Source organism: Dasypus novemcinctus, chromosome 14 (assembly GCF_030445035.2).
Source record: "Dasypus novemcinctus isolate mDasNov1 chromosome 14, mDasNov1.1.hap2, whole genome shotgun sequence".
Taxonomy (NCBI): Eukaryota; Metazoa; Chordata; class Mammalia; order Cingulata; family Dasypodidae; genus Dasypus; species Dasypus novemcinctus.
In genome coordinates this window covers 60852390-60866773 of record NC_080686.1, presented here as the reverse complement: position 1 = coordinate 60866773, position 14384 = coordinate 60852390, and the positions used below count along the sequence as shown (strand labels likewise).

The 14384-nt window shown below is 41.9% G+C and overlaps 1 long non-coding RNA gene across 1 annotated transcript in view; it reads left to right on the top strand.

Annotated features, from left to right (window-relative positions):
- LOC139436412 (uncharacterized) overlaps nucleotides 1-8529 on the top strand; it is a 32720-nt gene extending 24191 nt beyond the window's left edge. The window contains exon 3 of the long non-coding RNA XR_011645664.1: nucleotides 8100-8529. This is a non-coding gene — a long non-coding RNA (uncharacterized lncRNA). The remainder of the gene's footprint in view (nucleotides 1-8099) is intronic.
- The last annotated feature ends 5855 nt before the right edge of the window (nucleotides 8530-14384 follow it).

Here is a 14384-nt window from a genome sequence, read left to right as displayed (position 1 = left end):
CTAAGAATGGTGCTGCCCACATGGAGAGTTGACACAACAAGATGATGCAATGAAAAGAAACACAGATTACCATGCCGCTGTCAACAACAGAAGCGGACAAAGAAGACGAGGCAGCAAATAGACACAGAGAACAGACAACCGGGTCGGGGGGAAGGGGAGAGAAATAAATAAATAAATACATAAATCTTAAAAAAAAAAAAAAAAAGATACCCTGCCTTTCTCCTCTGCCCTACCACCAATGCATTTCATATACCATTGATTCTTTTTTCTTTTTTTTGGTATTTATTCCCTCCACTGCTGCTGCTCGCACTTGCTGTCTGCTCTGTGTCCACTCACTGTGCACTCCTCCATGTCTGCTTGTCTTCTCTTCTTGTCTTCTCTTTAGGAAGCACCAAGAAGCAACCCCAGGACCTTCCAAGGTGGGAGAGAGGCTCTCAATCACCCGTCACCCTAGACCCTGGTTTGTTGTGTCTCTCATCACCTCTCCCCCCAACCCCGTGTCTCTTTTGTGGTGGTGGTGCTGGTGGTGGTGGTGGTGGTGGTGTCATCTTGTTGCATCTGCTCGTGCTGTGTGGCCCAGCTCGTCTTCACCAGGAGGCCCAGGAACCAAACCTGGGATCCTCCATATGGTAGATGGGAGCCTAATCACTTGAGTCACATCTGCTTCTCCCATTGATTCTTGAAATGCTGCCTGTGGACCCCATGGAGGTCACTGAGATCCTTTTAGAGAATCTACAAGGTCAAAGTTATTTTTATAATAAGACTTGGACATTATCAGCCATTTGAACTCTGCCTTGGTGGAGCAAAAGGAAGGGTGGTTAAAACTGCTGGGATCCTGGCCCCAGTCATGACGGTGGCACCAAAGTCATTGTATATGTCAATGACCTGCACTAGCAGGTTTTTTTAAAAGCCAGTTTCATTTAACAATGACTCCATAAGGCAGCACATAGTATTCATTTTTTCAGATGTTGACCCTTGATTACATATCGTTTTAATATTCTGTCTGAAGAAATGGGACGTTCTCATAATGGCTTTAATGCATATCAATTATGATTTTTTTTTCCAGAAAACTTACTTGGGCAAAATAATCATGCCCAATAATCATGGTGAATTAAGCTAGCTGCTTTTTAATGGAATACCATTTTTACTTGATGACAAACTATGTTTATTCAGATATGGGTATTTGGTAGACATTTTCTCTAAAATGAACAAAGTTAGGATATCACTTTAAGGAAAACAACTGAAAGTATTTATTGCCAATAACAAAATTCCAGCTTTCGAGAGAAAATGAGAATTTTAGAACACTTAACAGCATGCCAATACTTAAAGAATTTTATGATGAGATCAGTGGTGAAATTAACAGAGTGATTTTTTTGATATTATATAATAAAATATGTCAACATTTGGAAGATCTGCATATCTCAGTGAACCAACATTTTCCAAATGACCAATACATGATACAAGATAGAACAATGAATTTTCATGCAATGGAATATAAAAAGTCATTGATATGGTTTTTAGATTCCACATTACAATCAGCATTTAAGAAACTACCAATTGTGAACTTTTGGTGTCAAGTCAAAGAAGAATATCCACAACTATCTGAAAAGGCTATTAAAATTCTCCTTTCTTTTCCAATTACATATTTGCATGAAGCCAATTTTCTTCATCTACTACAACCTAAGCAATGTATATCATCAGATCGAATGCAGAAACAGATATGAAATTGCAGCTGTTATCTATTAAGCCAAACATTAAAGAGATTTATAAAAATGTAAAACAATGCCACTCTTCTCACTAATATTTTCATTAAAGTTATCTCATATGTTACTACATAACAGGTTTATTATATTTAATGAATAAATGATTTTTTTAAATTGGAGCCTTAAATTCTAATAAAATAAGAGAACAAAGGTGGGTCAAGCAATTGTATGCCTCCCTCCCACATGGGAGGATCCAGGTTCAGTTCCCGGTGCCTCCTGAAAAAAACAAAAAATCCTAATAAAATAAACATTGATAGATTTAACCCATGTAAACAAAAGCTCTTTGCATCCTCAATAATTTTTAAGAATATAAGGAGAATATTTTGTTTGAAACCCAATCTTTTGAAAACTAGTGTCTAGATTTTACCTGAACCTCTCTTAAAAATCATCAAAGGTAAAAGTACAATTTACATACTTGAGCCTGTGAGTCAACAATCAATTAGGCTGCTTGAGAAATGTTTACTAACAGGCATGGATTGGGGGATGTTTCAATCCATTTCTGGGTTTTAAAAAAATGAATTTCTAACTAAAGCATAATGTCCGTGTCATACGGACAGCAAGAATGACTTTAAGGGATCAAAATAAGATCCTTAAAGTTTTCTTTCCTGCGGGTTTTGATGTTAAAGTGTTCACTTTTAATTACCATTCTATCAAGCTGGGTATCATGTACAAACATAACAACCTTCCTTAGGGATCCTCTGTTATCAGTAGAAGCCACAATTCTAACCTGAGACTTTTAAATACCGTGCCCTACCTGAGATGTGCATCACACATAATGCAAAATGCCTGCTACAGTGCTCCCAATATCAAGTGCTCTTTTTGATGAAATACCAATGAGAGAACCTCTGTGTGCATGTCCCCAGAACACTCCAGAATAGATATAATCCTGCAGTAAAAATTCATATGAAATCAGCATGACTTAATTACATTCATCATATTGAAAATCAAATCCAATGCCAATGATATATGGCACTTGGAGCTTATTTTACAAACATTAACTAATTAATATGCACAACATCCCCAAGAGATAAGACATAATGATGTACGAGCTGACGACCTAATTATGTCTAATTATTCAAAAGATTTCCCCCTTGCCAATTCAAAGAAATGGGCCTGCTACATTCTTAAATCAGATATGGGAATTAGCTACCACTTATTCCACCCAGAATTCTCTTGCTCCACATTTTCTTTAGGAACAGATCAACTTGTACCATTTTCCACTGGAACAGCTCATAGAAACTCTAAAGCCCCCAAACCTTATCTAGTACGGAACTCATGGTTCTACATCTTTACGTTGTTGCTTTTGTTGTGTTGTTTTTTTCCTACCTCCAAGCAATTTTGAATATTACCCAAATTGCTTTGACCAAGTTTCCTTCTGATGTCTTCTTTTCTTTCCATGCTATCTTTCCACTGTAAAAATACTCAAAAGCACAGGCTATGCATCTGTACAGTTTTGTTCCCTCCATCCCACCCCCAAATTTTGTAATAAAAAGACCAAAGTTGCCTTCTCTATGTTTTCATTTTTGTTGCATTCTTCTCTTAAGCACTTCTTGGGTTTTCTCAAGCTCATTTCTCATTCTAGGCAATTTCATTCCATCTAATAATTCTACTTTGGCTTCTAAATTTTCTCTTCAGCAGCAAGCTGGGCCTTGGAAAAGAATGCCATATGTTTAGAAAACACTGCTAGAAGACATATTGTTAGATGAGATGTTCCCATTTGTGTAAAAGAAAAAAAATTATACAATTATGCTTTTAAAATGCTTAGACTATCTGAGGGTTGGGAATTTAACAATTCTGATGAGGGCCAATTTTGTTTGACTGGGAGTCTATATTTCTCATCTTTGTAATCCTACCAGCTAGCAAAATACCTCCTATACTAGGTATTCACTATTTACTGAGTGATCAAGTTAATGAGTGAATGTTAGACTTGCATTTCCAATAAAATTGAAAGTTTGAGGGACAATATTTCCCTTGTATCTCCTGTAACTATGGCAACCATATATCCAACATTTACCAGGGTCATACTGATTTCAAATGCCCTGTTCCATTGTTACACCATGTGTCCAAATTTTTAATTTAGAAAACATGATCACCTTATCTCTAGAACATAGTTTCAGGCTGCATATAGTTTGTAAATCTCAACAGATATTTGTTGTTTGAAATGGAATTTCCAGAGTCTATGGACATTTTGCTTATACTATGACAAAATACAACTGGGGGAAATTATTATTTCTCTTCTCATTTATTCCTGAGACACAAATGCAGTCTGGGCCTAGTGTTTTAAATTTTCCATGTCTAGTGTTCAGGGTGCGGTTATAATGAATTGCTGAGCCAATATGAAGTAAGATACTTGGTAATCAAGGGCAAGTTTAAACTGCGTAGAACATTTTTTTAGGGTGACTGAACATGCAGGTAATTTATTCAGGCAAGGGCTTATATAGAAAGAAAGGGACACAAATAAACAAAGAAAAAACCCTATTTATAGTCTTTATGCAGTATTAAACCTAATGACTTCAGGAGGAAGGTTGATGAATGTTTTAATATATAAGAAGACAGTCAAATCAAAGAATAAAACACTAAGAATTGTCCTTTTCCAATAAAAATTACTTGGGGCCTTTCTGGACTGCTGAAACTATTTTCCTACTTTATAATCTGATGTGATTTTTAAACCTGCTGGTTTGTTCCAAAATGATATCTCAAAGGAGTACAAATTATACCAGTGAAAATTTAAAGCTATTATAGAAAAAAACAAGTGATGAATTGTCTTCAGGCAAGCCAAAAAGTGCCTGAACCAAAAAACTTCAGATAGTCAGAGAATCAGGAAGATTTAGGGACAGTTTGGATGCAGAGGGTGAAGCTACGTGAGCAGTGGAAGATGTCTTAGCTGTGGTAGGAGACTGGAATTATGGGGCTCTCATTACTAGAGACAGAGAAATTAGGGCAAAGAACCAGTTTAGAATATTTAGCAGAGAAGTGAAGGTGATGAGTGATTCCAAGCATGTTGAATTTAAGTGAAACATGCAGATACCCTGTAAACATCTGGAAATACAGAATAAGAATGCAGGTGAGAAATCAGAACCAGAGCTGAAGTTTCCATAATAAAGTAATAGTTTATTACAGAATATAAATAAAGTCCAAACTATTGACACCCCCATACTTACCCCACACCACAAGCTTACCCTTCCTGGACTCCAGCTGCAAGGAGTGATTTTCAACCCCCTTCGCCTTCTTGTCTGTACCCTAGGATGTGTGCATGCTCTCTCCTCGCCTGAAATGCTCTTCTCCTTTCCCCATTTCCATACATTAACAACCCTATACCCCAACTTCTTCTCAGCCTTCAGGTCTTACTTCAGATGTTGCTTGTCTGACTACCTCCTACACACATACCCACACACACACACACATGACTGGGTGCACATATATGCACATATATACTCTCCTGTGTTAGCTCATATTATTCTCCTGTGAGTTTCCAGAGAACCTAATATTATTTCTCCCATCATACTATAAGATCCTGCTTACTTATCTGCCCACCCACTCCCCAACTTGAATTTGAATTCGAGGTTCTTGAGGGCAGGGATTGCATCTGTCCTAGTGATTGTTACATCTTAACTCTATTACATGCAGTAGGCACTCAATTAATAGAGTGAACAAATGAAATGTCAGACAGGAGTCAAGACAGACCAGATCAAAGCAGATAAAAGTCTCCAAAGGCAGGTCTAGAAATGAGACAGGGACTTGCCTACTTCAAATAATGAGACTGAAAATACCTTGGAAAGTTAATTCCCTGTTGTATATGTATATCTTCTTGCATTGTATTCTGATGTAGTTTTTCAAGTGAGACATGTAAGGGTAAAGCATACCCATGTGGGTGGCAGGTGTGTCTTCCAAGAAGTCCCAAGCCATTTTCCACGCCAGCTGCTCAGACAGGAAGTGGAACTGAGAGAGTGGGCTTGAGGGCGGCCGGAGGGAGAGGCTTGATCTTGAGTTCTCGGTCAAGAGCTGTAGTTTCCAACATAGTAGCCACTAGACGCATGTGGCTATTGAGCACTTGATAAGTGCTGGTCTGAACTGAGTTGTGCTGTTAAATGTAAAATACATAACAGATTTCAAACTCTTAGGACTAAACATTTTTTTCACTAATACTTTTTATGTTGAATTGTGTGTTGAAATTATGATCGATTTCACCTGTTACTTTGTATCTTTTTAATGCAGCAACTGAAAATTTTTGAACTCCATATGTGGCTCACATTTCTTTCTGTTGGACAACACTGGTCTAGACTTAAGAGGAGGTCTAGATGTCTCTGCAGGTCCTTCTGGGTGGAGCCTAAAGGCCTGAAAACCGAGCCATACCTTGTAGAAGCAGCATGATTTCTGAGCATAGCTGTCTTGTTTCTGCCATCAGCAAAGGCTTTCTTTGGGTGCCTGCTAAGAGCTGGGCACTGTGTCAGGTGTTAGGCCTACATGATAAATTAGGAGGCAGTGGACCTGCCCCCTGCAAGCTGGCCCACTAGCTCTATGATTCAGTCCCTCTCCCCCACCAGGAGCTTTTCATTCCATTACTGCCATCCTTGGAGGCAAAGGGACAGGGGCAGGGAGCCCAGCATTTGTTGTTATTGTTTTATATCATGATTAAATTTACTGAATGTTTACTCTACGTGGACAGCTGGCATTTCCAATGCTTTGTCTCACTGGATCCTCGTTTACAACCTTACAGAGCAGGGATTATTATTATTCCCATAGAGATGAGAAAATGGAGACTTGAAGATGGAAGATCACTTGCCGGAGCCACGTCCTGGTCAGAAACAGAGCCAGAACTGAAAACCTACTTTTGTCCAAATCCAGTGCCCAGAGCTAACCACACTACACAGCCTGCTAGCCTTACAAATCCATGGGCGACAGTCACACTGCTGCTCCAACTTGTTCAATAGACACTAGAGATTATATTGACATATTTAATTCTCACAATAACCCTAAGGAGTGTTGTTATTATTGTTATTATTATCCCTATTTCACAAACTAGACCCCAGAAAAGTAAAGTGACTTACCAAATCAAACAGCTATTAAACTGTGGCAGCAGCATTTGTAACTTAGTCCTACATTTCTTCTAGTTCTCTAATTAAAATGTGCGCACTTGGTAAAAGTCCAGTTTCTTTGATTCAAGACTAGTGGATCTCCCAAGATGTTTCAGGAGGAGAGAATGATGCCTTCCGGAGGCTCTCTCTTTCCTCCTAAGTATCCAGGAGAGGAAAAAAAAACCTGATGCAATTTGAAGAAGATGAAAGTTTGCTTTGCCTGCACTCATATGTCAGAGTTGGAAACACGCTAAAAGATCGTCTAGTCCAAATCCATCATTTCGCAGATGAGAAATCGAGGCTGAGCTAAGTGAAGTGACTGGCCCAAGGTCTCACAGCTAGAGAGTGGCAGAGCCGGAATGGAACACTGGGAGTTTCTCACAACCTGTGTCTCCATAACCCACATCCCACCAACCCAAAGGAGGATCTTGTGTCAAGTCAGAGGTGGTGTGTGTTGGGGACAGGGTGAGTGGCCACCTGCTCAGGAGGGAGCACTCACGTTGCCTCGGGGCACACTGTTTCCATAGGTCCCCGGAGCACCCAAACTGTTCACGGCACCGAGCAGGGCCCTGCAGCGAGAACCAGCAGGGCTGCCCTTGCTTTCCTTATTCTCTAAGATGAGCCAATGCTGTGGGCCCAGATGAGGAGGGCGGACAGTATAAAGACAACATGAACTGAGCACATGAAAACGAGTCGAGGGTGTCCTTTGCTTTCATTCTTTCTTTCAGTCGCATGCAGATCCAGGAGGAGTGCTTGTCAGAGGAGATGTGGCGCTTCAGGGTCTTGACCAGCTAGACAGGTTTAGGAAGCAGTGTTTGGGAGGAGACGCCTAAAAGAGATGCAGATGACACACCGTGCTGATCCTGGAAAATTTCCCACGCAGCAGAACTGTTTTAATGAGCAGATGGGACTAACGGCGTTCTGGTCGCTGCTATCCAGACATCAGGCTGGTCAGTGGCTCAGGTGCACAGCCACCCCATGCCTCGCTGACCCCACACACACATGCCCCCTCTCAGCCTTCGTCCTGGGCTTTCTGTGTTCCTGGCATGCTCCTTCCCCTCCTCCAGACTTGATTTGGTTTCCCTCTTCCCTCAGGCTGTGCCCAAGGACCACGATCTCCTTTCCCAGGCCATGTTCAACCCTGCTAATCATTCCTTTTCCTGGGACCCTGGAATCTGCCCTCCTGCAGTTAGCACTTAGTTATGTAGGTCAAACTTAGTTATACCTATTTATCTCTTTATGTATATGTTCTGTCTCCTAGATTGGAATTAAGGCACTCCAGGCTTATTTTCCCAGTGAGCTCCTTGCTGGTGCTGAGCCACGGGAGCTGCAAGACTCAATAAACTTGGACGTCAATGATGCCGGTGACAATGATGATGCTAATGATGATGGAGGGGAAGGAGAAGCAAGAGAAAGAAAGAAAGTCAATTCTATTCAGCTACAATGGTCACAGAAACTTAAATGACACCTTGGATTATTACAGAGCTCAAACTCCAGGTCAAAGAGAAGAGGTAGAAATGGTAGGCACAAATTCCTGTCTGTGAAACTAGCTGCCAGTCATCACAGCTGCTTTCGAAGGCCATTTTGTTGATATTAAATGCAAAACAGGATTGTCTCTTTCAATCCCTTCCTTGTGAAGTCCACCCACCCCGACTGTCTCAATTAAGCAGAAGTCCTGACTCCACCACAGACACGAACCAGAGTGAATATTAAATAAATTTAACTTCTTTGAGGTAAATTTTTTGCTTTGGCTATTTTTTAAAATGCTTTTTTAAAAACGCAAAGGCTCTGCCCAGTTACAGAGCTTTCATGAGGACCAAGTGAAATACCGACGTGGCCTGCTTTGTAAGCTGTCAACTGCACAGGAAAGGTGCCACCAGGATGCGGGGAACTCCCTCTTGGCCATTTGTCTAGTCTTACAGTTCTCACTTCAGGGCATGGTCATTTACTATTGTATCTAAACGCTGTTGTGCTGTCATCTAAAATTCAGCGTTTCATTTCTAAGATGAAGATTCTTATCTCATTTCCCTCAGCACTTTATCCAGTTCAGGACCAGCTTTATCAATAAGAAACCTATTGCCTGTAGGAATCAAGGGGCAATTTTTCATGTCTCAACTCCATGTGCCCAAATTCTTACCGTAACAGTAATTTTCCTTTGGTTTACCATGTTGTGTTCTCAGGAGAGTACATGTAGAAAGCAAATAACCCCAGAGGAAGATGTTCTATCCCATTGGGACAGATTCATTCCCAGACACCTCTTTGAAAGTAGAGGGCAAAGGACTGAGATGCAAGGTAGTTCAATTTAAAGCAAGGCAGGGGCAGAAGTGGTGGATGACTGGCCTGGGCGGGACACAGGCCTGGGTGGGACACAGCCGTGGGAAATCCTGTGAAATCAGAGTCAGTTATGGCAGGTGGGACAGGGTACAGAAGGAGGGCAAGGCATGAGAAAGGAAAGCGGTCTAGAATGATTTCAGGAAAAGGTCAGAGGTTGCTGTTTTGCCTATTGAATATTTTCGCTTAAGGTTGGCTCTGTTCTTATTTCTCCAGGCCTGAGACCAGACACTCTTATCAACTCTCTCCTCCCCTGGCCTCACCCGACCTCCCTCATGATCACTCACTAATCCCTGCTGTTGTAAATTCCATGTTGCTCGGATCCCTCCTTCACGCCTGGTTCCCAAAGACAAAATGCGGTCGCGGGTCCTGAGGGTCACACCAGGACTGTGCTGGGCGTCTCGGCCCCTGTTCCACCCTCGAGGGATCTCCCCAACTCTGAGAATCATCTCCCTTAGCTGTGGACTGATCCCAACATTCCCTTTCTCGGAAGTCTCCCATCGCTTCAAAGTGATGCGCACATAAATAAAACTTCTGGCTCTCCCCTAACCCACTCCTAACCTGATCCTTATCTAAACTCCTTTTTAGTAATAGCTAACATTCCGATAGTGAATTGCCATTTTTTTTTTGAAATATTACAGTTAGCTATAATTTGGCTGTCACCCCAACATTCGACTTAAACTGTCCTGGCAAAGGTCACCAGTGACCACCTGTTATTGCCAAAGCCAATAAACACATTTTATTTATCATCTCGGTAATTCTCTTTGCAGCCAACGGCATTATTCAACACACCCTCCCTTTCATAACTCTCTCCATGGCGCTAATCTATGCTGATTCTCCACAGTATTGGCTATTGCTTTCGTCTTTGCGGCATCCCTTCTCTCCTTCTTGCTAGCAGCCCCACTGAACAATGCAAGCACATGACCCAGTTGGGCCAATGAAATATCAAATCGCTCAGTACTCAGCGATCAGTCCACATATACCAACTAAGGCCAGAGTTTTCCTCCAGGGTATTTCTAGTAATAACTGGAGCTGGTTGGGAATAACCTCTTCCTCAGTCAGTTTTTGCTGCATACCAACCTCAAAATCTTAGTGGTTTACGACAACAATATTTATTTTTATAGCAATGAACCTGTAGTTCAGATGCGGCTTTACTGGACTCAGCAGGAATTGGCTTCAGGTCTGCTCCAAAGGTGTCTTCATTCTCCTCGGACCAGCAGCTACTTGTAACATAGTCATCTCATGGAGGACCACAGGAGCTCCGAGCAAGCAGAAACTTGTGATGCCTCTTAAGGTCTCAACCCAGAACTGTCACAGTGTCCCTCTGCCCACATTTCCATTGGCCAAAGCAAGTCACATGTTCAAGGCCAACGTTACTGGAGAGAGAAGTATACTCTGTCATCAGGGGGAGGAATTTCAAGGTCACTCAGCAATTGGTGGGAATGTAAAATCCAAATATCCCTGTATGTGGTGACATAAAGAAATGGGAATAATAATCCAATCTACCATGCTCCCTTTTCATTTCTGATCCCAGGCTCTAAAGTTGGGCACTGGGAGCTGCTGTGCCTGTGCCCCTAACACAGGAAGCTGATCTGAAGAGGAAGCCCATGCCCAAAAATCATGTTCCTAGATCCAGTGGTTCCACTCCACCCCATCCTTCACATGCTTTAGTGAAGAGCTATTATTAAATTCTCCTTTGAATTGGGATCCTATCACAAAACACAAAGCCTACCAAATATATTCTTTTACCTCTCAAGTGCTCCTATTGGCCTTTTGTTCCAAACTCAACTCTTCTTTCTCTAGAACAATGGTCAGTAAACTGTGGTTTTTGAACCAAATCTGGTTAGCCACCTGTTTTTGTAAATAAAGTTTTATTGGAACACAGTCACACCCATTTGTATATATATTGTCAAGGGATGCTTTCACACTGCAATGGCAGGGTTGAGTAGTTACAACTGAGACCACATGGCCCACAAAACCTAAAATATTTACTATCTGACCCTCCACGGAAAAACTTCGCGGAAGATGAAAGAAGATAAAGGCCATGTGCTCTCCCTGGCCAGTCTCGTCCACCTGCATGCTGGTGGCTCCCAAAACTATTTCCCCAGCCCTGCACCTTAGAGTAATTCTACACATCCTTTTCTGCTTGGATGCTCCACAAGCTCCTTAAATTCAATGAGTCTCAAACTCTAGCCAAATTCATCAGTTCCTGCCCAAACTCGCTCCTCTTTCTCATTCCCTGTGTCAGTAGTTGGTGCTGCCTTTGCATCTGGTAGCCTAAGCCAGGCCGCATCTTAAGATTCCTCCTTCTCCCTCCCTCCCCTGCCCATCAACAGGTTAGGCCAGTTTTACTTCTGAACATTTCATTAATCTCACCCCTTCTTCCCAGCCCTTCTCATATATCCTCAGGTGAACTACTGCAGTCTTCTAACTCATCTCCCTATCTCTGGTGTTTCTCCATTTAAACCATCCCCACCCAGCAGGGGATTTTTTTTTGTAACTACACCTGTCTGGTCATGCTGCTCCCTTACCTAAAGTTACTAAATGGCTCCCTGTTAAGACTCAAATTCAACCTGATACCACAACACACAAAATCCTAAATTTCCTGGCTCTGCCTGCCCCTCTGTTCACATTTCTGGCCACATCTCACTTCACCCAAGATGAAGATGGGCTTGCTTGTAGATATACACATGCCGTGATGTTTCTTGCCTCTGTGCCTTGGCTTAGGCTTTGCCCTCTGCCAGTCCTGTTCACCCTTCCACCCAACTCCCTTCTGTGCTTGGTAATTCATCCTCTGGGATACACAGTAGTCATCACCCCTTTCTAGGCAGCCCTCCCAGACTGCGCTTGTCAAGTGCATCATCATGGTTCTCTCCCAGCTCACGTGCTTGTAACACTAAATCTACCTGTCTCCAAGTCTGTCTGTTCCATGTTTGTAAGCTCCCAGAGGGCAGGCTCATGCCTCATTCATCTTCATGTCCCTGGCTCCTGACACAAAGTGTTTGGTGAGCTGAACTGAGCAGCAAGGTGTTTTCCACTCACATTACCATTACTTAATGTGCACAACAGTGTTTTGACATAAATATTATTCCTACTTTATAATTTGGGAAACTGAATCTCAGAGAATTTGCTCAAAGTTAAGCAGCTGATAAGGAGAAGAGTGCTCAAATCCAGGCCTACCAACTTTGGACTTTTGGGATCTTTGACTGTAAACATTTTCCCTTTTGTGGAATAATCATTTTTATTAATTATGAAATATATCAGTCACACCAGAGTATATATAACATTAATGTATCATTTTAAGGAGAAGAATAAAATAAATACCCATGTCACCCACCACCAAGATTAAGAAATTTAACATTAACAATACCTTTGAAGTCCTCCAGAGGTAACCACTATCTTGCTTTTTTTTTTTTTAATCATCCCTAAGACTATTTAAAACTATTTTATGAATCCCAAAAAGAAAAAGATTCTGTTCTTAAACTATCTATTCCTGTCGATATGGTACCCTTTGATTGCATTAGATTCAGTTGAGGGCCCTTTGATTAGATTACTTGATAAGATGGATTGGTTGAATCTCTGCCCTCAAGCTGAGTCTGATATAAACAGAGACACAGAGGAAAAGGAAGGGAAGGGGAGTTGGCTCAACTGATAGAGTGTTGACTTACCACACAGGAGGTCCAGGGTTCAAACCCAGGGCTCCTGACCCCTGTGGTGAGCTGGCCCACGTCCAGTGCTGATGCACGTAAGGAGTGCCGTGCCATGCAGGGGTGTCCCCCATATATGGGAGCCCCACACACAACGAGTGTACCCTGCAAGGAGAGCCGCCCTGTGTGAAAAAAGTGCAGCCTGCCCAGGAGTGGCACCGCACAAATGGAGAGCTGACGCAGCAAGATGACACAACAAAAAGAGACACAGATTCCTGGTGCCACTGACAAAAATGCAAGCGGACAAAGAAGAACACACAGTGAATGGACACAGAGAGCAGACAACAGGCAAAGGGTGGAAGGGAAGAGAAATTAAGAAAATAAAAATAAATTTTAAAAAACAGAGGAAGAGGAAGCTGCCATATTTGATCCTGCAATATGAGAGAAAGGACTCCAGCTCAGCTTAACCCGAGAGGCTCAAAGAGGTGAGGTCCAGAGAGAGATGAGCCATAGGCCTAATAGCTTGCAGCAGAACTTGGGAAGAGAGCAGAGCAGCTAAGACTGCTAGAGGAGGCCCAGAAAGAGGCAAGCCCTATGCCTTGTTGCCTGTAGCTGAGTTCAAGTAGACAGTAGATTCTGGAGGGGAAGGCAGAGACCTTGTCCGAGGTCAGTGGCAATCTTGCTTTGCCATGTGGAAGGACAACAGGCTTGACAGTAGTTGACTGGTGAGAAATCACCTCTGATGGTCCCTCAATTTGAACATTTTATGGCCTTGGGACTGTAAGCTTTTACACCAAAATAAATTCTCTTTATAAAAGCCAACATATTTCTGGTACTTTGTATCACTAACCCTTTGGCAAACTAAAACAATCCCCCTTGCTTTACTTTAGGATTTTCTATTTATAGATGCGTTCTAAACAATGTACCATCACATTTTTGCATGCTTTTTAACCATATTGAATGTAATCTTGTGTGGACTTGCTTTTTTTCATCCAATATTAGGTTTGTGAGATTCATCCATGTTGATTTGGTTACTGGGTCACCATAGTTGAGGCCATTTCACAGCTGTGTAGTAGTCTGTTGTATACATTTATCATGGTTCATTTGCCCACTACTCCTGGTGATGGACACTGGGAAAGTTTCAAGTTTTGGGGATTACATTTAGTGCTGCTCTCCTTGTTCACCTTTTCTGCTGTCCATGGACAAAAGTAGGTCTGGGGTGTATAGCTACGAGTTAACTTGCTGGCTCAAATCAGGGGGCATTTTTGGGACTTGGACTTGTCCTGAATGATACTGAGGGACAGATGCAGGACTTTATATATCCTGCCATAACCCACGGAAGGCGCAGAGGGAGAGTGTAAACTACAGCATAAACTATAATCCATATGGTGTAGCAGTGCTCCAAAACATATTTATCAAATGCAATGAATGTGCCACAGTGATGAAACAGGTTGCTCATGTGGGAGGAGCAGGGGTGGGGTGGGGAGTGGGGTGTATGGGAACTGCTTATATTTTTTAATGTAACATTTTGTGTGATCTATGTATCTTTTTAAAAAGACAATTAAAAG